This window comes from Micromys minutus (genome assembly GCF_963924665.1).
Source record: "Micromys minutus genome assembly, chromosome: 22".
Classification (NCBI taxonomy): Eukaryota; Metazoa; Chordata; class Mammalia; order Rodentia; family Muridae; genus Micromys; species Micromys minutus.
The window spans coordinates 41,408,999-41,429,168 of record NC_137957.1 but is presented as its reverse complement, the minus strand read 5'-3'; the positions used below and the strand labels follow the sequence as shown (position 1 = coordinate 41,429,168).

At 39.4% G+C, this 20,170-nt stretch overlaps 1 protein-coding gene and 1 pseudogene across 4 annotated transcripts in view; both read left to right on the top strand.

Annotated features, from left to right (window-relative positions):
• The window catches only part of ANKS1B (ankyrin repeat and sterile alpha motif domain containing 1B), a gene marked incomplete at both ends in the record, with an annotated part of 1,047,539 nt that overhangs the window by 57,676 nt on the left and 969,693 nt on the right, over positions 1–20,170 (top strand). The gene's annotated exons all lie outside the window — the stretch shown is intronic.
• Positions 4,506–5,586, top strand: LOC308435197 (heterogeneous nuclear ribonucleoprotein A3-like; annotated as a pseudogene). Its single transcript has one exon. The product of its transcript is annotated as a heterogeneous nuclear ribonucleoprotein A3-like (transcript).

Below are 20,170 nucleotides of genomic sequence, written 5' to 3'. Positions count from 1 at the left end.
ATGAAAGAAAGCATATAATAAGTTCGTGCTTATAGTTTCAGAGGTTTAGTCCATTATCATCATGGCAGAGAACATGGTGGCATGAAGGAAGGTGCTGGAGCAGTAGCTACCTCAAAGCCCAACTCAGTAACACACGTCATTTAACAATGCTATGCCTCCTAATCCTTCTCAGACAGTGCCACTCCCTAGTGACTAAGCATTCAAATATATGAGCCTGTGGGTGTCATTCTTATTCAACCATCATACCCACACTCAAGGAATACCTATTTTCCCTTTCTAAGAAGAAGCCATACTACTGTTCTGTTTAAAGCTTGAGAACATGGCTACTGTTAAATCATTGTAGCAATATAACAGCTGCCTAAAGTTCTGCAACCTTCTACCACGGTGTCTTGAGAGACTTAACAGCTTTGTATATTGATTTCCTTTTCACAGTAATGTATTTCTTTGAACTTCAGGATAACATTTCTCTTCCTAGTCAGTAGACAAATGAGCAAGGTCTTTTGATTTTTGTCTGTGAGTGAAATATAAATTGTTAGACAAAAGGAGAAGCAGGTATTTCTAATTATTCAGACTTGTACTCCTAAATAATTATATTTGCATAGAAGGAATATTATGTGCATAATTTTCTTCCATATGGTGGTAGAAATGACATTTTACTTAAACCAAAGCTAAGCTGTTTACAGTCCTTTCTTTTTGGATAGTTAAAAGATGAGGGCCACATAAGCAAAGAATATTTAAATGCTTTAAGAAAAACTATGGATTAACACAAGTTCTTGAAAATGAAGGCCAGTAGAAAGAAATAAAGACCCAACCTTTTCTTTGTTGGATGGCATCTTAGGGTTTTATTGCTCTGAAGAGACCATGACCAAGGCAACTCTTATAAAGGAAAACATTTACTGGGGCTGGCTTATAGTTCAGAGGTTTAGTCCATTATTTCTGTGTCAGGAAGCATGGTGGCATGTGTGCAGACACGGTGCTGGAGAAGGAGCTGAGAATTCTCTATCCTGATCAGCAGAGAGCAGGAAGTGAAGTGGCTTGAGCTCCTCAGTGATACACTTCATTCCAGCAAGGCCCCAAAAATCCCAACAAGGGCACAACTTCTAATAGTTCTATTTTTTTATGTGCCTATGGGCATCATTTTTATTCAAACCACTGTAGATGAGGTAGAATCTTCATAAATTCTTCATAAAATTTACTATTAAATATAACATTCATAGATAGGAAAGCCAAGACGATAGCATAGGTTGGAAAGGTAGGATTGTGATGCATAGGTTCAAAGAGTAAAACAGGCATTTGATAATAATGACAACCATAGTCAAAGAATAGGCAGTTTCCAAACGTGGGAAGAATTTCTGCTGCAACTGTTAATTTTGCATGTACACTTTACAGGTGGCACTATCTTTGGGTACATATATAAGACAAAAAATAAATTGAATTTTGACATAGCTTTGGAGAATTTTTGTTTGTCTTTTATCACCACCTATGCTAGTTAGGATTCTTATAACTCCAGAGAGTCTCACCCTTTGGAGTGCATATCCTGTGTAAATCCTCGCCCCTTCAGCGTGGGCACAACTTGTGAATATGCTGAGTCATTATGCCTGTGATTAGATTACCAAGCAAATGCCTTTATCTGGGTAGACTTGGGTCTTTCCTTTAAAGTAGAAGAAATTCTCAGGATGGAAGGAGGAAGGCCTGTCTCAGAAACCACTGGTCAAACTTTGCAAATGGCATCTGGGAGATGAGTATAGCTTCTAGTCAAAAGCCAGCAAATGGTGTGGTGTCAGCATTGTAATGAGTTCATACTGAATTTATACTAAATTCATACCATTGCAAGGGTATGGATTTGCAATAGTTCTGGAAATAAAGGGACACATGCTTTAGGGAAAACCATAGCTCTGGAAGACATTAAGACCCCAAGAAGAGGGCTGACTAACCCTAGACATTGCATGAGAGATCCTGAGATAAATTTGTGTTGATGAAGCTCTCAACTGTACAATAAGTTGTTAAGCACTTATAGAATGGCCAATGTACATATGCTTTCCTAAAGATGACAAGTCTTGTCACAACTTTGAATCTTTTGCTGAGGAATATTTTATTGTAGAATGTTGCACTAAATATTAAAAAATAAAAAAATGCTTAACTCTTTATTGGCCCCGAGGTCTCACTCCTCAGGTCTGATTTTCACAAGGAGCCAGCCCACTTCTGTCGCCTGGCCCGAGCCGCCACCTGGTCTAACTTTGTCTGCGCAACTCCCTTCCCTTGGTGGTTTTCCACCACCTGTTTTCTACCTTCGTCCCGGGGTGTTCATTTACCCAAAACCTGTAAAACACAACTCTACAGCCAGAAAGCTTTTCATACAGGTTTATGTGTTCAGTTCTCAGTCCACAAAGCCTCTACACAACAAGATTACACTAAATACACAAATATACAAACTGCCCTTTTATATGAGATATTAGACCTATATAATTCTTAATGTTCACAGCCAATTATGCCCACCTGGATCTAGCTGGTCTTTGTGGACCTCCATGTTGGAACCTCCACCCTTGTCCTCTGACCTCCCCCGGATCTTCTCCTTCCACCCCCCTTTCCCCACCCAGTCAGTGGCTCTCCTTTATTTTACTAATTAAAATGGGAGGGTTCAGATGAAGTCACCTCAAGAGTACATGACTAGGCAGCTCTTCTTGGGGAAGTGGAATTAACATTAAACTACAAACAGCTTGAGGACAATGTACAGTGGAAAGATTTCTGTTATGAGTCTAGTTCTACTTTGTCATTTTTTAGGGTCCATTCCACAAACCAATTATATATTGAGACTTTCTATATCACCACAATATTTAAAGGATATCTTTTCCTTTAGATACTCAATATATTTTATATTTTGTTTCATGTAACATATCACTTCTATGAGTTATTTACAGATGTGTTTGGTAGTATTTTTACATTTTTAACATACTTTAATGGGATGTATATACATTCAAATCTTCCAAATGTGGCAAATAGTGTACAATGAAAAACATGAGTGTTCTTAGCCTAATTTACCAGTGATTCAGTTCCTTTCCACACTGCTGTGATCAAACACCTAAAAAGGCAACTTAAAGAATGAAGGGTTTATTTTTGGCTCATGCTCCATCATGGTGGGAAGGTTGTTGTGGAGAGAGCTTAAGGTAACTAGTCATGCTATATATCCATAGTCAAGAAGCACGGAGTGATAAAGTTGGGTGCTTGGCTTGCTTTCTTCTTTTTACTCAATACAGGACCCCCAGCCACAGAATGGTGCAGTTTGTGCTGAGGTACATCTTTGCACTTCTCTGAAACTTATTCTAGAAGAAACTCCCTCACAAATGCATCAAAAGGTTGTTTTTTAAAACATTCTAAATTCCATTAAGATGATTAAAAGTAACCATTATAACTAGTTCTCTAGTCTCCCGAACCAAAGTAAACATTCTTTTCAATTTACAACCATCTCTGGAAAGTCTGGCTATGTGTTTTGAGTATATGTATGTGTGTGTACTCATATTCTCTCTCTCTCTCTCTCTCTCTCTCTCTCTCTCTCTCTCTCTCTCTCTCTCTCACACACACACACACACACACACACACACACACACACAGAGCTTTATGTGTGTGTTGTTTATACATAGATAAATAGTATCTTCCTCTCTTATATACAAATCTAGTATTGTTTGTCCTCTCTTTTTGTTGGATATCAACCACATCCATGTTTTTTTTCTTTATCCATGTGTTAATCTCCTGATGTATTAAAGTATTCAAGATTCAATTTCAGACCTTTGCAAACCTTTTTAAAAAGATAGCTTTTGAGATTATAATTTAGTTCATGCCTTCCTTCCTCCAAACCTTCATGTCACCTCCACCTCAAATTCAAGATTTCTTTTCTTTGTTGTTGTTGTTGACTTGTATGTCTGTGTTTTTGTGTGTGGTTTTCTGAATAAATGAATGAATACCACCTCTTGAGTCTGTATAGTGTCACTTGTACATGTTTTCAGGGCTGACCATCTGGTGTTGGACAACTGATTGTTGTGCTGCTATTCTTTAAGGTTGAGATCACCTGAGTAACCTTCCTTCCATGTTAGCATATCTGTTTGTTGACTTCTATTAATTGCTACTTATATTAATCATAATTTTGTTTTGGCAGACACTTTGATTAAAATGCTTTTTTAAAAATAGGCTCTTAAAAATCCCTGAACATTTTGCTGTTTGGGTGAATGTTCTATATTACAAAATGTCAATGACTTATGATTATAACACGTAGTTATTGGATGAAAATTTTTGGATAAATATTTTTAAATGCTATACAGGGGGCATATAATTTTTATGTTTTGTAGTAATCCCTCTGCCATTTTTGTGGCTTATGAGTAATTGTATAGAATGTTTTAATGAGAATAGGATTGGGAATATGGTAGTAGGATAAGGAATTTTTTAAAATACTTATTTAAGAATTTGAGACTTGATATTGAACTTGAGTTGGAAGAGGCAAGCCTGGTCTCAAAATGGAGGGCCATGATCCAAAGGAATCAGAGCAGCTGAGGAAGCTGTTCATTGGTGGGCCGAGCTTCGAAACCACAGATGACAGTTTAAGAGAACATTTTGAGAAATGGGGCACACTTACAGACTATGGTTATGAGAGATCCTCAAACAAAACGTTCCAGAGGCATTGGTTTTGTGACCTACTATTGTGTTGAAAAGGTTAGTGTTGCAATGAGTGCTCAGCCACACAAGGTTGATGGGCAATGTGATGGAACCAGAGAGAGCTGTTGCTAGAGATGATTCTGTGAAGCCTGGTGCCCATTTAACAGTGAAGAAAATCTTTGTTGGTGGTATTACAGAGGATATGGAAGAATATAATCTGAGAGACTACTTTGAAAAGTATGACAAGATTGAAACCATAGAAGTTAGGGAAGACAGGCAGAGTGGGAAAAAGAGAGGATTTACTTTTGTAACTTTTGATGATCATGACACAGTTGATGAAATTGTTGTTCAGAAATACCACACTATTAATAACTGTGAAGTGAAAAAGGCCCTTTCTAAACAAGGGATGCAGTCTGCTGGACCACAGGGAGGTCGTGGAGGTGGATCTGGCAACTTTATGGGTCGTGGAGGAAACTTAGGTCGTGGAGGAAACTTTGGTGGAAGAGGAGGCTGTGGTGGAAGAGGAGGCTGTGGTGGAAGAGGAGGCTGTGGTGGTGGAGGTGGAGGCAGCAGAGGTAGTTATGGAGGTGATGATGGTGGATATAATGGATTTGGAGGTGAGGGTGGCAACTATGGTGGAGGTCCTAATCAGAGCAGTAGAGGAGGTAATGGAGGTGGTGGACCAGGATATGGAAACCAAGGTGGTGGATACGGTGGTGGTGGAGGAGGAGGAGATGATGGTTACAGTGAAGGAGGACATTTTGATGTAAGTAACTATGGTGGTGGTGGGAACTATAATGACTTTGGAAATTATAGTGGACAGCAATAATCAAATGGACCCATGAAGGGGGTAGTTTTTGTGGCAGAAGCTCAGGCAGCACCTATGGAGGTGGCCATGGATCTGGAGGTGGAAGTGGTGGATATGGAAACAGAAGGTTTTAAAATAAAACAGAAACGACTACAGTTTTTAGCAGGAGAGAGAGAGAGAGAGAGAGAGAGAGAGAGAGAGAGAGAGAGAGAGAGAGAGAGAGAGGAGTTGTCAGGAAAGCTGCAGGTTACTTTGAGACATTCGTCCTAAACGCATTAGAGGAACTGTAAAAATCTGCCACAGGAGGAACGATGATCCACAGTCAGAAAAGTTACTGCAGCTCAAACAGGAAAACCTTCTTGTTCAGGACAGTCATAGCCACAGTTTACAGAAAGTGCAGCTATTGATTAATGGAATGTAGTGTCAATTAGACGTACATTCCTGAGGTCTTTTATCTGTTGTAGCTTTTTCTTTTTTTTTTCATCACATCAGGCATATTGCCCTGTAAATGTGGTAGTGGTACCAGGAATAAATAATTAAGGAATTAAAAAGAATTTGAGACATGTTCTTTGAATTGAACTTGAAATTATATTTATTTTCCCATGATGCTGTTGGAAATGATTGAAGCCATACTGTCTCCCAAAGCTTTGTAAAAGTGAAATAATTGAGAACTTAGCCTTTCTCATTCATCTATAAGGATGATGTCAGGGCCTGTGATTTTCATTACAAGTTTTGTTACTTTATGTGCTTCTTGCTACCTTGTTTTAATTGCCCAGTTATAAGTCTGTTGATTACCACTTTGCTTTTCCTTACCCACTTTATGATGAGGATTTTTTTCTTTTCCTTCCTTCCTTCCTTCCTTCCTTCCTTCCTTCCTTCCTTCCTTCCTTTCTTCCTTCCTTCCTTTTTTATTAGTGAAATTAGAAGGAGTCATAAGGAAAAGTTACCTAAACACAGGATCCTGAGAGGGTAGAAACTTTCATGTCTAATTTTATTTTTTTTTAAACTAGGGTTGTTTTGAACCATATGTTGAGTCCTGCATGGCTGCTGTTGGAAGGGGCAACATGACACAGTTCTTCCAGCAGGGTGTGGGCTTCCCCCGACTATTGATAAGTGTAAGGCTTGTTTGCATAATGTAATTTATGTTCCTCTTTTAGGAAATATTTTCTCTGCCAAGGTTATCTGGGAATATTCTCCCTGCTGAGGTTATTAGTTATGCATGCTAATTAGAAGCAGTATGAGTCTGGGAGGCAAGGGTTTGCTTATGTCTTTAGCAAAATGGTAAATGCTGTGTGTGACCTTTAGGACTGTGGGAAAGAACTCTGAAAACATGAGTTCAAAAATATATAGATAGTATTTCTCAACTTTGCAAAATATAAGGATGACTTATATGAGGGGATTCATGGACCTAAAGGAACAAAGGCAGCTGTACTATGAGCCAACTTGTCAGATAGATATTAAGGACACATAGTGATTTGGGAGTAGTGATTTCAGGGCAAGATTCTACTAATAAGCTAGCTTATTGTCTGTGTTTACAAATACAGGCAGATCTCTATATCCAATGCTATGGTAAAAAACGGTCAGGAGAAGAGGATAATAACCACATGATTTTATTGTTTGAAATGAGAGAAGAGAATGAAAGTTCTAGAATGTACTTAGAAGCAAATGTTTGTCAAGAATCAGTAGTTTTTTCAGCATGTGTTAGGGAGATGAAGAGAAACAGAAGTGTGTGTGTGTGTGTGTGTGTGCGTATGAATTTTTTTAATGAAATAAGAAATTGGACAAACAGCTACAGAACCATCAGATTTCATCATCTGGAAGTTTCAGGCTCAGGAGAATTGATAACTTATTGTCTAGTCTGAAGGTCAAGAGACAGAGATAAGGAAAGAGCTGACATTTCAGTTCTACCATAAAGTCAGGAAAAACTGATGTCCCAGTTTAAGGGGAGCCGATCACGGGGGAGTTCTCCCTTCCTCGAGAAAGATACGTCCTTTTGCTCTCTTTGACCATCCACAGATTGGGTAGGTCTCTACCTATAGTAGGGAGGGAGGGCAATCTATTTTTTCTCTCACCGTTCATGTTAACCTTCAACACATCTAAGTAAATCAGAGTGGTATGCTGTGTGCCAGTAATCCCCAAATCTGTGAAGCTGAGGCAGAAATATCATGAGAGGCCAACCTGAGTCACATAATGAGACTCTAAAAAACAAAACATCTTCACAGAATAGCATTTGACCAAAAATTTAAGCAACTCATGGTCCAGCCACCTTGACATACAGTTAACCATCACAAAGTGTTACCTTTTAGAATATGAGTTGAGGTAGGTTTTGTATTTCACAGTTCTATTATGGAGCAAGTCAAAATGAAACTGGAAGAGTTTATATATACAAACTGGCAAGCCTGGTTTCTCTGAGTGGTTTTTAATTCTCAGTGTATCCAAAATGCCATAAGGCTTTTATAATTCAGTAAAAAAAATGGGAAAATACTTGGAATGTGAAATGGGTTATACAAACAGCCAATTTTAGGATAAATCAAATGGAATCATTTTCTTTTTAAACAACTCTACAAGCTATCTGTGTTAGATTAATCTTCAGATATATCCATTGGCTTGAAGAAGGGAACACAAATCCATTCAAATAGAAATGTAATAGGATATTTCGGTGTCTGAAATTAACCTTGGCTTGAAGTTCTGTCATTGTAAGAAAAGAATGCATATTAAATAAATTCTATGTATTAATTTTCTGTTAGGCTTTCAAAAATAAATCTATTGTGCTTTATTAGATAAGCAAAACCAGGTTTGTGAAAAACATTTAGCTTTTTTTTTCTTAGTGGCCTAAGCTTTTTTCCTTTCCCAGTTTTCTTTTTGACAAAGGCTTATATTAAACCAAAAGGCAAAGTAGAAATGTTTACAGGCTCCTGTTTCAATATCCAATGCAGGACAGAGAAAGGTGGGTTCAGAACTGAGAGACAATAAATTGATAACTATCACACTCAGAATCAATGTTTATTTTAGTTCCTTGGATTGAATTTCTTAGGTCAGATACATAGTATGAATTTAAAACTCCAAAGGCTTGCGGGTTAACAGTTAAGAGTTTTCTTTGAGAGTTTAATATTCTTCTCAGATCCCAGGCTGGGATAACCAAGTTTTCTTTCTTTTTAAATTCTTCTTCTTTTTCTTCCATTTCTTTATTTTCCCCTCCTCCTTTTCTTCCCTCTCCTCCCCCTTTTTGTTATGTCATGTGTGCTAGGCAGGGGAGGTAAGGTAGGTAAGACAGGTAGGTAGGTAGGCAGATAAGTTAAGTATATAGGTTGGTAGGTAGGTAAGTAAGGAAGTTAGGTTAGGTAGATGGGTAGATAGGAAGGTCAGTTAGGTAGGTAGTGCTTTGAGGATATCAGCTTTATCCAGAGATGTTTTTACTCCTTCTGACCAGAGTGTCCATGAAGAGGAACTGAACACTTGTATCTCTCAATATTGTCTTACAGGTAAACTCCTAAGCTTAATGCTCTTCCTTATGTATTTGTCTTTTGAAAGTTTCCTTAACGCTATTATTTGGAAACTGAATAGATCTTGAGAGACTTGAAAAATGTGCCTAAAGCCAATAGAGTTACCTTAGCATTATTTTTCTTTACAGTGAAAGCTTTGGTAGAAAATCATCAAAGTAGTGAAGTAGATAGATGTATTTGTATTTGATGGTTAATGACATATATGTAACAGTCTGACTGGGCTGCTGGCGGCAGGATTTGTCTGGGTAAATCTGTGACGGTATTAGTATTTGAATTCACAAACTGTGAAGAAGTCTACCTTCTAAATTGTGTGGGTATCATCTAATATATCCAAGGCCTGGATATAAGAGAAAGATGATGGATGAGTGAATTTACCTTCTCTTCTTGAAGTACACTATTCAGTTTCTTTATAATTAGACATGGCAGTTTCTGGGTTGGGTTTCTTTAAAAACACAGAAATATTATAAGAATGTTTTCCTTTTAATTCCAGGTGTGGGATATGCGGTTGCTTCAGATGGTCCATAGAAGCTGACTATAATCTGCCTTGTGCTCTAGTAGGGATGTGGTTTTGCCAGCTGTAGATACTTTCTGCTATTGTGTGAGGGTTAGAATTCTGGGGATTTTTCAGAAGGTATAGACATGCTAGGGCCCATAGGATGGTTGGTGGGTTGTTGGTTATTGTTGGTCACTGTTTGTTAAGTAGTCCTGTGCAAAAAAGAAATAGAAAAAATAATTAGATAACCTGACAATGAAGGTCAAACTTGCCCCAAGGAACTGGACGCCCCTAATCAGCAGGAAATAGTCAATAATAAAGTCACCCTCTTTCCCCTCTATCCTTGTTTCTCTCCTACCTATTATTAGGTGGTTGATTGAGTGGAAAAGAGTGGAGAATGGTGGGAGAGAAAAGGTGAATTGTGGAAGAAAGAACCTATAAAGTAGCCAGTCTACCGGTACCAGGTTTTGGGGTCCTTTGTACTTGGGATGACTTTAGCAGTACCTCAACTTCTCAGGCCTTTGTATTTAGACTGAGTTATAGCATCATCTTCTTTGGGTCTAAAGTTTACATATTGTAGTTGGTGGATCTTTTCATTTTTTGTTAGCAATGAGATGAAGAGAAGAACATGCAGTATTAGGAGTAAAGATTCCAAAGTAGACAGCTCATATTTCAATGGTAGTTGAAATATCTTGTGAACAACATATACTCTTACAATTGCTAAAACCCACAATCAAGGAAATAAAAAAGGAATAAAGTTAAATTTAAAATAAATAAGTTAACCCAATATCCACAAAATATTATTATATTTACTCCTGATGATGGAGAGTTGAAGTAATAAAATTGACTCTATAAAGGATTTGCTAATCAACTTGTTCAGGAAGTAGTAAGTCATGCAAAGTAGACTTCAGATAATGGAGCTGACTCCAGAATGACCGTAGGCAGTATGTAATATATGTAATGTATGTAATGTATGTATAACTGTAACATGCAGTATACTAACTGTGCTTATTTGACACCATAGGAACAAAAATTTTATGCCATAATTAAAGTTTGGGGTTGCTCAAGAAAGTTTCCATTGGCATTTGCTCACCATGATTGGATTCCAACTAGGATTTATTCTATAACAAAAGGAGACTGGCTTACAACTGGCCCATTTTCATATCAACGAACACTCCTTCAAGAGACAGTTCAAGAGTGCAACAAAAGATCACAACTACTTTTTTCTTTCCTTTTTTTATTAACCATTCCATTTATTTACATCTCTGATATTCGACTTCCCAGTTACCCCTCCTCAAGCTCCCCCATCCCACAATCTCCCTCTCTTCCCTCCCCTATGCCCCCTTCCCCCCTTTTTATTAGAAACTCTGAGTTTTCATTTGAAATGTTATCCTCTTTGCCCACCCTGCTCCCTCCCTCCACCTCTACTAGCTTCCAATCACCCTCTCAACCTCAGTGCCTTGGCATTCCCCTACATTGGGAAAATGTGCCCTCACTAGGCCAAAGGTCTCTTCTCACATTGATGCTTGATACTGCTATTCTCTGCTACATATGCAGCTGGAACCTTGGGCCTCTCTCAGTGTGTGCTTGATGGTTGGTGATCTAGAGGTTAAAAGTAGTTGTGATTGATGGACTAGATCACCAACGATTGATCAGTACTACTTTTAACTGCCTTATCTGTCATTGAGTTCCCTGTGATTTTATCAGAAAAAGCATACTCCTGCCAGGTGAGCAAGATGAACCGTTGTAACATGTTTGACAAGAACAACACTGGTTAAATAATTCTGAGTAATACAACATATAAATGTAGCACATTTTACAAAATCCATTCATCTGTTGAGGGATATTTTGTTTGCAGTTTCTGGCTGTTAGTAATCTGCTAAGACTGGGATTGTGGGACCTTTTAAAGCAGAAATCCATCAGTCTAGCCACTCCCTAGTCAGGTGCTATTTTTCCTCTAATCCCTGCCCCAGTGACCTCACATCTCCACCTCTCTTCTCAGATCCCAGATATTTGTTCCTTGGGATTCCTTTGGGGTTTTTGGGAGCCAAGTACCAAGCACTGTGATCATCTAGGCCACAGAAACTGTGCAGGAAGGTCCTAACTCTCTGACTTACATGAATCCCTTACCAGAATAACTAATTCCAGGACAGGATTTCTCAGACACAGAGGCTTCTTTCTATTCTTGGCCTGATGTTGAGCATGAGAAATGGCAATCTGAGGACCCAGATTACATTGATATATCTTATACCATGGTGGGACATGGGCTGTCTGGATCTGACTAAAAGATGGGAAGCTCTGAAAGAGATACAGTTTGCTCTGTCATCCTTGTGAAGTTCACAGGAGCCTTGAGCTTTTGCAGTTCATTTTCTTAAGTGCATCTCACAGTATCTAATGAACATTTGAGTTCTATAATGAGGTTATGATTATTGCTATGAATGTGCACGTGTGTTTGCATAGACATATATGTCTACACACACACACACACACACACACACACACACACACACACACACACACACAAACGGGATCTAAATGAAATTGCTAGATAATAGGGAGGAAGAGCTCCAATTGGCTCTTTTCTCCCAAATGAAGCTTTCAGGTCTAGGACTTGGTTATGTCTAATTGAAATGTTGCCAAGACTATAGGTTATTCTCCACAAGTTAATAGCAAGGCCTGATTGCTGAAGACAGCTCCTCTACAACTCAGTGATCATGGAAAAATTGAGCTGGCTTCTACATAAAGCCTTTACCCCTACTTCTAGTGTCTTTGGTATTGGAAGGTACTATGCATACTACCAAAGAAGAAAAATAAGCACTAAGCCGGCCGCAAACCTGTGGATTGGCAATGGTGTCCTACCTGTAAGATATGCTAGGGTAATGGTGGCACAAAGCTGTTGACCTTCCCACACAGGTCTTTGTGGGGAACCACAGCCTCTGCTGTCTTTTCCACTAGATCTGGCCAGCATGCATAAATTCAGGTTTGGGAGAGTGAGAACAAAGCTCAGCGGCCCAGCGACCCAGCAGCCCAGTGTGAAGTGTGAACCTTGGCCTGAGCTTTCAGGAACAACACTCTGCCATTGATCCTGGCTGTTGCTGGCAGGTGCAGGGTGGGAGAAACTTGGAGACAGAATTTCTCTTCCCAATAAGAAGTGATAACAGCTCTTTTAGAACAGAGGAACTCAGGTGGAGGAATGATTTCTACACTTGTTACTTTACTTTTTGGCTCAGCCTTTGTCCAAGTACAGTTTTTTAAATGGTTTTGGGTCTGACCACCAGCTTATAATTGGCTTGCCTCAGGGCTTAGGGTGATCTTGTTTACATATTTTAGGGGTGTCCTGTTTCTGTCTAGGGCTTACTTGCAATCATGTGTACATGCAGGGGGAGGAACTTGGGGCATGGTCAATGCCTAGTGGGGCTGCACCACTGTGGCAGTGTGAAGATTGTGTACTCTTTATGGCAATGTGAGGGTTTCTGAATTCCTGAGAGCTCAGAAAGCACCTCCCATCTTGTATTTACTTACAGGGCTTCCACTGATCTCAATCGGGTATCAGGGCTCCAAGTACAGCCTGTCTGCCCCACACAAAGCTTGTGGGAGTAACCAATAACTGATTTGAATTAAGGCCCACTTCATAAGACTGAACTCATATCCAATACTGCTTGGGTGATCAAGAACATGAGGGTTGATAGCCCAGAGACCTAGGGTAAAACCAAATAAACCGTCCCGAAAATGTATCAGTAAAATGACTCCTAATGATGATCTGCTATATTCATCGTTCAGTGTCATGCTCAACCATTAGCAGAAAAGTTTCCTTCTGCAGCAAATGGAAACAAATACGGAGACTCACAGCCAGACATTACGGGTTGGGGTGGGGCTAGGGGAAGCACGCAGACAGACTAACCGTGGAGCACTCAGTTCTAAATAGGCTATCACCATCAAGTTCCTCCCCTGAGGGCTCAGGGAACACCTCAAGAGAGGAGATGGAAAGAGTGTAAGTGCCAGAGGGGATGAGGACTCTTAGGAAACAAGGTTCTCTAAATTAACAAGATTTACACACCTAGGAACACAAAGATAGCATACCTAAGGCCTGCACAGGTCTGTACCAGATGGGCTTCCAGAGCTGAAAGGAGAAATAGGCACATGTCTCCATTCCTAACCCAGAAGCAACCACCAATTGAGAACCACGTGTGAATGAAAATTAAGTTTCCTCTAAGGGAGTCTTACTGGGGAAACAAACTATTATTATTATTATTATTATTATTATTATTATTATTATTATTATTATCAATCTCCCCGACTGGTGATTTATTTTAATTGGATAATTTATGTGTTTATATTTCAAATGGTATCCCCCTTTTCCCCTCTAATTATCTTATGATTTAAAATTTTATTTATCTATTTTTCTTCCCTCTTTTTACCCTGTAGGTACTTTGCATATATATTATAATTTCCACTTTAGTGTTACTATGGGATTCCTGAGTGTGCGAATGAGTGGGTCTCTGTTTATTGTGCCTTCTCTTGGGCTCTTTTTCCTTTGGTTTGTTTGGTCATATTCTGATGTGTTTTATTTTATTTTATTGCCCCTTAGAAGCCTGTTTGTTTTCTAATGAGAGACAGAAAGGGGGTGGATCCAGATGGAAGAGAAGGTGGAAAAGAGCTAGGAGGAGTCAAGGGAAGGGAAACTACAATCATGGTAAAGTATGTGAGAAAAAAGATCTATTTTTAGTAAAAGAGGGGGGAGGATGGGAAAGCACTGTAATTCTGACAGTACTTTTGCTGTGTAAATCTCCCATCTGCCCAAGTGGCTACACTTGCATTCTGTCTCAATTTAAATTGTTCAAATTACAGTGAGAGGCTGGCAGCATCAGTAAATTGTATAAGCCCAAGGTGATGTAAGGTAGAAAAAATTTAAACTTGACACTGGTTTTCTTCTGTGCGTTATCCAAACCAGTTGTGAGTTCTTATTAAAGAACCTCCACTAATATCTAATGTGCAGTGTGACTTTTTACGGGAAGTCATATTCATTCTAGAGTAGTGACACACACTTTAATTTATGTTAGCTGTATTTTAAGTGTTCAGTAGCTTATGTACAGAGGACAACATATTAGACATTATGCTTTATGTAACTGAAATATCCTTTTGACCCGAATATTGAGTATTGTTTAAGCTTTGTTTGTCATGGCTTGGTCCACCTACCTTCTGCTGTCATTGCTTGCTTTTGCTGGCTAGTATTATATTGACACAGCTAGAGTCATCTGAGAGGAGGGAACCTCATTGAGGAAATGATGTCATAAGCTAGCGGTAGAGGTAAGCCTTTTGTAGAGCATTTTATTAATTAGTGGTTGATATGGGAGGATCTAGCCCATTGTGGGTGGTACCACTCCTAGGCTGGTGATCCTTGGGTAATTGAGAAAGCAAGCTGAATTATTATACTTTTTTTTTCTTGCATTAGATGAGAAGTAAGACAGAAACCCACAACTGGACAATGTACACAGAGTGAAAAACTTTGGAACACTTAGTCCTAAATGGGTTGTCTTTGTCAAACTCCTTTCTGTCAGAGATCTGAATAGAAGAAGAGGTGAAAAGATGGTAAGAGCCAGAGAGGATATTTAACTCCAAGGAAACAATGTTTTCCAGAAACAGTTACCTTAACAAGGCCACGTTTGATAGTGACACTCTTGTGAGCCTTGGGGGAGAAGAATTTTTTTTTTTAAACCACCATAACTGCACTTCGAAAGATTAACTCAATGGTCTCTCGTAGACTTTTTGTCTCATGCTGCTTTGTTTGGGCTTTCTTTTTCTTACTGGTCTTATGCGTGTATATTTTGGTTTCTAGTTTGCTTTTTTTTCCTATATGTGTGTCCCTATGTTGTCGTTGTTTGCTCTTTAAAGAAAGAGAAAGGGTTTATAGTGGGTGGAGAAGTGGGAGGATCTTGGAGGCATTTGGGGTGGGGAAAATGTTATCAGAATATATTGTATAAAAACACTTTTTTTTGAGTTTAATATTTTGATTTTAACATAAAATTTTATGCGAGAGATTCCCAAATCTTCGATGACAAATTTAATCATTGATACCCTTTATAAAAAAATATAGGAAATTCAATTAGTTGTTAGTAGTTATTACTTGTCCAAACACAAAGACTTAGGGGGTTAGGAGAATGTTTGTATCTCTTTAAGTTCAGACAGTCTAATGCATTATGGAGATGGTTCTCCACAAAGCAAGATAACTTTGGGAATGTTCTTTGATGAGAAGGAAATGATCAAAGAGCAAGTATTGTCTCCTGCTTGAGCATCTTTGAAACTCTGTTGTCCACAGCTTAATGTTTTCAGGTGTTTATTTATTTTTAAGAGATGTTGTACTGGGTCAAAGGTCTTTTCTGCTCCTATTGAGATGATTAAGAGATTTCATTTCCTCCCTTGAGTCTGTTTTTATATTGTATAACACTTAAATATTTATACTTATTTACCTCCCTGATATCCCTGGAATAAATAGCTTGGTCATGATGACAATATCAATGTTTTCTTGACTTCACCTTTTAAGTTATTTTATTGAGAATTTTTGTGTTTAGATTAATCTATGTTTTTCTGTTATCTGTTTTTCCTTTTTGTGTATCCTTTTCTAGTTTTGCTACCAAGACATAGTGGGATCATTATAGTAAGTTTGGGAGTATCCTCTGGTTTATGATAATTTTGTTGGTTTTTGAATTCTTCTTTAATGGTTTGTTGGTATTCAGCAATAAATCCATCTGGCTTCACAGTGTTATTTCTTGGAAGGTTTTCATTACTATTTTTGTGCCATTTATTGGGTTCTTTTTCCTGATTAAATGAGTATTTATTATTGTTTTCACTGATTCTATTGGATGTATTTTATTTAAATTTCAAATGTTATCCCCTTTCCCAGATTCCCCTCCATAACCCCTATTCCATCACCCCCCCCTTCTGTGAGGGTGCTCCTCAAACCCCTCCCGCCTCCCTGCTCTGACATTCCCCTACATTTTGGCATTGAGCCTTGGCAGGACCAAGGGCTTCTCCTCTCATTGATGCCAAAATGCCATCCTGTGCCACATGTGCAGCTGGAGCCATGGGTCCATCCATGGGTACTCTTTAGATAGTGGTTCCATCCCTGGGAGATCGGGTTGGTTCGTATTGTTGTTGTTGTGGGGTTGCAAACCCCTTCAACTCCTTCAATTCTTTCTCTAACTCCATTAAGGACCTCGTTTTCATTCCAGTGGTTGGCTGTGAGCATCTGCTTCTGTATTTGTTATGCTCTGGCAGAGCCTTTCAGGAGACAGCTATGTCAGGCTCTTGTCTGCATGCACTTCTTGGCATCAGAAATATTGTCTGGGTTTGGTGGCTGAATATGGGCTGGATCCCCAGGTGGGGCAGTTCTTGGATGGCCTTTCCTTCAGTCTCTGCTCTAAGCTCTATCTCCATATTTCCTCCTGAGAATATTTTTGTTTCCCTTTTTAAGAAGGACTAAAACATCTGCATTTTGGTCATCCTTCTTCTTGAGCTTCATGTGATCTGTGAATTGTATCTTGGGTATTCTGATCTTTTGGGCTAATACCCACTCATCAGTGAGTGCATACCATGGGGTTATTTTTGTGATTGAATTACCTCACTCAGAATGATACTTTCTAGATCCATTCATTTGCCTAAGAATTTCATGAAGTCATTGATTTTAATAGCTGAGTAGCAGTCCATTGTATAAATATACCACATTTTCTGTATCCATTTCTCTGTTGAAGGACATCTGGGTTTTTTCCAACTTCTGGCTATTATAAATAAGGCTGCTATGAACATAGTGGAGCATGTGTTCTTGTTGTGTGTTAGATCATCTTTTGGGTATATGCCCAGGAGTGATATAGCTTGTAGGACCCAAATTGAGTCTTGTCTATTTGAGGCTTTCATGAATGAGACAAGAGATCGGGGATCAATGCAAAAGCAAGAGGTTTATTTGTCCAGTGCACTGGGGTGGCCTACATCTAGAGGAGAGGTGACCACGAAAGGCTGTTACAAGCAGTTTTTATACTATTTAGGGGTACAAGTTACATCAGCAAGGTCATAATTTAAATTCATTGGCTAAGCATATTAACCTCTTTATACCTAGTGGTTAGTGAGCATATGCGTTAGGACCCTACCTGGACTCTCTAGTAGGTCAGATGGCTATCAGCACATTTTACAATTTTCCAGAGAACTGTTTACTCAAGGAAGTCCCTTAGGCTAAGGCAGGGTGGGCCACTGGGCCATTGTTTCTACACAGGTGGGGATAGAGAATGTTTTACTTCTTTCGAGCTGTGTCCTGAGGTAGTAGTGTGTCCAGTTTTCTGAGGAACCACCAGACTGATTTCCAGAGTGGTTGTACCAGCTCTAACCCTACCAACAATGGAGGAGTGTTCATCTTTCTCCACAACCTCACCAGCATCTGCTGTTACCTGAGTTTTTGATCTTAGCCATTCTGACTGGTGTGAGGTGGAATCTTAGGGTTGTTTTTATTTGCATTTCCCTGATGACTAGGGTTGTTGAGTATTTCTTTAGGTGCTTCTCAGTCATTCGATATTCCTCAGTTGACAGTTCTTTGTTTAAAGCAACAACAATAATAACAACAGCAATGAAAACAAAGAGAAAGCAGGCTGAGCGGCCCAGTGAGCAGAATTTTTTCATGGCCTCTGTGTCAGTTTCTGCCAGTTCCCTGACTCCCTCACTTGTAGAATGTGACCTGGAGCTGTAAGATGAAACAAACCCCATTAGTCCCAATGTTATTTTACAGGAAGTAAGATAAGTGGGCCCAGGCATGGAGCAAGATCCTTACAAAGCTGAGCTTTGCTGGTGAGCATGAAGCTCTTCCTGACATCCCACCTGTAACTGGATTGTTAAATCCTGTAGAAATCTTAAGAGATCTGCAATTGAATTGTGGTTCCCAGGCCTTTGATCCAACAGTTCCTCCTAGCCTAGAGCAGTCAATCAGTTATACCAAATAGTGAAGGTTAGCAAGTATCAAGGACTTTTATATTTAAATCTGAAACCCCTCGCTTTGGTTGATTTGATTTATTTCTTTGTTCTGTTGTCACTGTGCTAGCTACTGTACCAAGACAGATTGAATCCTGTGAACTGGGAGCTAAAATAAATCTCCTCTCAAGCTCTTTCAGCTATTTTATCACAGTGGAAATAGCTAATAATTATGGAATAATTAATAGACCATATTGTTTTTAATGTGTGTGTGTCCGGGGTGGGGGGAGCAGGAGGTGTACTGTTGTGTGCATGTGGTCAGAAATCTTCTCTCCTTCTACCATGTAGTCCTGAGGGCAAAATTCAGGTAGTCAGGCTTGACAGCAGATACATTTCCTTCCTGAGCCACGTCTCCTCCCACAGCTAGTTCTCAAAGGCTCAGATTGGTGGCTGGCAACCAAAGGTCCAAATTATTTAAAATGTGAAATTTATAGAAAGTAACTAAATATTTCATTGCTTCCACCGGTCATGAGGACACAATTTGACATTAACAGTTCCATCTTTAATCACCATCCTTGATTCCCCTGACTATACGGTGATACATTGTATTTCAGAGTCTAAGTGAGGTCTTCATCCTTGTGACTTCCTTTTTTTTTCTGGTATTATCACTGAGAAAAAAAAAAATTAAGAGATGCCTGTCCCAGTAATCCCCACCCCCAACTTCAGATAGACTCTTCTCTGCATAATGTCTGTAGCATCATTGTTAGCTTCTAGATTCAGTCAGTGTTAATTAGCTATTAGGAAAGTAACTTTTTCCTTTCTGAAGTTCCTTTTGATCTATTGGCAAGGCAGCAGTAGGTTCGGTAATTGTTGTCATCTGAGCGAAAGTGTTCTCCTCACTGAGTCAAGGATATCAGCACCTATCAAACTCCATGCTGGAAGAGTAAGAAACACAAGCTCCCCAGGTTTGCTACTTCAGAAAGGACAAATGTACAGAAGGGTTCAAGTGACCAGTTCTGTAGTTCTCTGAAAACCCTTGAGTTTTCCTACTCGTAGTAGTGGTATAGAGTGTCATGTGATAGTTCAGTGAAGTGAGGACATGTCCCTTCCTAGGTGTGGTTGAGGTGGTGTTTATTGTAGACATGAGGGAGCGTTCAGCCAAAGACATCTGGACATGTGCAGAGCAGGGGAGACTGCAGTGCACTGAGTATGACCAGTAGGCTGAACTGTGTTGTGAGAGGAATGGGGACAAGGGCAGAGGCAAGAGAGGAAGAGCAAAACGAGAGGAGAGAGAGAGCAAAGAGGGCAGAGACTGTGTGGCTGAAGGTCTGAGAGAGATGCCTATGGAGGAGAAACTTAAAAAACTGACCAGCCTTGGCAAGGCTGAGAAGAGCAATACATCTCACAGTGGCCACAGTCTGGGCAGGGCCCTGGAGGCAGGCAAGGCATACAGCAGTTCTTTGTACGGTGGATACGGTTACCACAATACAGGTGGTGTCATCTGTGTCCCACCATCTTATGTGGAGACTTTAGACTCACTACTAGGAGCTGGCATTTCTGTCTGACGGAAAGCCTTCTCGTTAAACAATTTAAATGCCATATTCAGCAGATCTCTGAAAGGGTTTGAGGGCTGCCTGTTACAGACCTTACTTATTCTTAGTTACTTGCTTTAGGCTTAATCTTGAAAACACATAGATGAGTCTGAGTAGTCTGGCATGTACTAATCATGACTATGAGTCTAGCTATGAGCATAGTAAAGAATTTAATCATTTA